This window comes from Pagrus pagrus (assembly GCF_965226575.1).
Source record: "Pagrus pagrus genome assembly, chromosome: 19".
Classification (NCBI taxonomy): domain Eukaryota; kingdom Metazoa; phylum Chordata; class Actinopteri; order Spariformes; family Sparidae; genus Pagrus; species Pagrus pagrus.
The window spans coordinates 26,302,934-26,305,935 of record NC_140203.1 but is presented as its reverse complement, the minus strand read 5'-3'; positions in this window follow the sequence as shown (position 1 = coordinate 26,305,935).

The following is a 3,002-nucleotide window of genomic DNA, read 5'->3' as shown; positions in this document are numbered from 1 at the left end:
GTTTGGATTTGAGTTTTTCTACTATGTGTAGGATTTGACAATTTCTGACTTGGGTGCCTCCACATCTCCTGCGTTGGAGACAAAACTTTTTTTTTTACAAATCGAACCTAAAACCATTAGAATAATTTCAATATGCTATGATGACAGAAAAACATTCTACACATGTTTCAATGACCGCCAAGCAATTTCCCCCTAAAGGTTTTTACTCTGCCTCAAAAATAAGGGGTACTTCTCAGTTTATTGACTGCGCTGACACATTGGCACACCTTGTGTGTAGTAGTCAGTTATTTGTTTAGAAATTATTTAAGTGGATAACTGAACATCAGAATACACACAACTTTGCTGTCACTCTGAGGCTCTTCCACTGACACTTGGCTGAGCCGAATCAAACCACGATTTGTTTTTGCAGCACCCAGGATGGTCAGGATGGATTGTAAAGAATTTATAGGTTATGAACCATGATTAAAACTAAATTAGTAGTGTCCATAACACTCTGTTGACCAGTATTCAAGACAACCCTTCATCAGTTTAAGACACACCTTCAAGCAGGTAGCTTGATTGTATGCATATGAAGTGCACAATATGACAGTGGCGACCCCAGACTGTTGAGCAACTGAAGCCATACAGTCATGGTCAGAAGTTTACATATACTTGTAAAGAGGATGTACTGTATATCAGGTCTTCTGAAAATGTGACCAAATCTCCTGGCTCAAAAATATACTTACAGTAACTTGAACAATCAATTTCGGTGATTATAGAAAGTTGTGTGATTCAAATTTTATTTGTAGCGTGGCCTCTTCACTTCTTCTGACTGATTCTGATTGATAACAGCTGCTGACTTTTCTGGGGCGATTTAAATAGGGCTTGTTTGCTACACCCATTAGACCCGGCCACAAGCACTTCAATGGGAAAGTCTAAGGAGCTCAGCATTGATCTTAAGGGAGCACAGTATTGATTTGAACAAGTCAGGAAAGTCACTTGAAGCCATTTCAAAACTGTTACAGGTCCCAAGATCAACTGTACAAACAACTGTTTGTCAGTATAAAGTGCATGGCACAGTTGTGTCACTGCCACGATCAGGAAGAAAACACAAACTATCACCTGCTGCTGAGAGAAAACTGGTCAGGATGGTCAAGAGTCAACCAAAAACCACCAAAAAGAAAGTCTGCAATGAATTAGAAGCTGCTGGAAGACAGGTGTCAGTGTCCACAGTCAAGTGTGTTTTACATCAACATGAGCTGAGAGGCTGCCGTGTGAGAAAGAAGCCCTTGCTTCAGACGCAGCACCTTAAAGCTCCACTGAAGTTTGCTGCTGATCACACGGACAAAGAAAAAACCTTCTGGAAGAAAACTCTGGTCAAATGCAACAAAAATGTAGTTATTTGACCGCAATGAGCAGCAATACGTTTGGAGGAGAGAAGGTGAGGCCTTTAACCCCAACAACACCAGACCTACTGTCCAGCATGGTGCTGGTAGTATTATGCTGTGGGGCTGATTAGCTGCCAGTGGATCTGCTGCTCTAAAGAAAGTAAATGGAATAGAAAGGAGGATTATCTCCAAATTGTAATGATGTAATGACAAAGTAGTATGTGTACCACTCACTTCATCACAGAGTTGTATAAATCATTGGAATTCAAGACCGCCATGATATACATACAAGTGTATGTAAACTTTTGACCATGACTGTACAGTATATCAAGCAAGAATGGAAATAATGTTGCTTTCAAAACCTCGAGAATCCTCAGTTCTCAAACTCATACTGAGTGCTGTTAAAAGAAGAGGTGATGGGATACAGTGGTAGACATGCACCTGTCCAACTTACTTGGAATGTGTGGAAAAACGTTTATTAGTTTGAACATTAAATATCTCGTCTTTGTGCTGTATTCAACTGAATAAAGGTTGAGAAGGATTTATAAATGATTATATTCTGTTAGCACAGTGTCCCAACTTTTTTGGAATCAGGGTTGTAGATTATCCTTTAAGACTTCACAGACATTGTACTGTAATAATTGACCCTTTTCTTCTGTATTATAGAATGTGTTTTATTCTTCATTCAGATTTACATATCAGAATGTTTTTGCAAACCCTTATCAGGCCTCAAATTGCTCTGTTGCTGAATGACTCAGCCAGATTCAGTAACACAACAAAGAGCCAGACCAAGGCATCAACCTGGCCTCCAAAATCCCCAGATCCCAATCTGATCAAGCATTTGTGGGTCATGCTGGCGCAAGTCTGATCCATGGAGGCCCCACCCACCAACATACAGGACCCAAAGGATCTACTACAAACATCCCGGTGCTAGACACCACAGGGTATACAGGGACAGAGGTCTTATGTTTGACTGGTCAGAGTGTTTTGGCTGCACAAGGGGAACCTGCACAATATTAAGTAGGTGGATTTAATGTTGTGGCTGATCAGTATATATCCGCCTTACAAACTGCATATACAGAAATGAACGAATGAAAGAGATAACTATAGACGTATACTGTAGAGTTGGCACCTGAAGCAAAAGGAGGTGCAGTTCCAGAAGCAGACGTACGTCACACTACATTGTGCAAGTGGAGAATAGTTGTATTATTTTCATTACACAGTTTCTTGATGACATCAGGTCCATGCCAACTCACCTAGGGCCTACCAGTTCATGTCATTGTTTTTCTTGAAAAAAATCATATTGGAACTTCATTAAATTCATAAGACCCTGCAAAATCCTAAAGCTGTACTCCAAATACATTTTAAGCTATGATTTTTTTAAGTTTGGCCCTCTGAGGTAAATTTCAGCACTTTAGTGATTCTGTGTATGTGTATTCTAAACCACACCAGTCGCTAATTTTTCACAGGATTGGTTGAAATTTGTCCTGAACATCCATGAGACCCTAAGGACACTTGGCAACATTCATTCATTTAAATAGTTGTTGCTGAATGGTTACAGTTATCAAGTTAATAACAGGAAGTCATTTTTACCCATACAAAGAATCTGTCTTTTTCAAAAATTCACATCTCCAC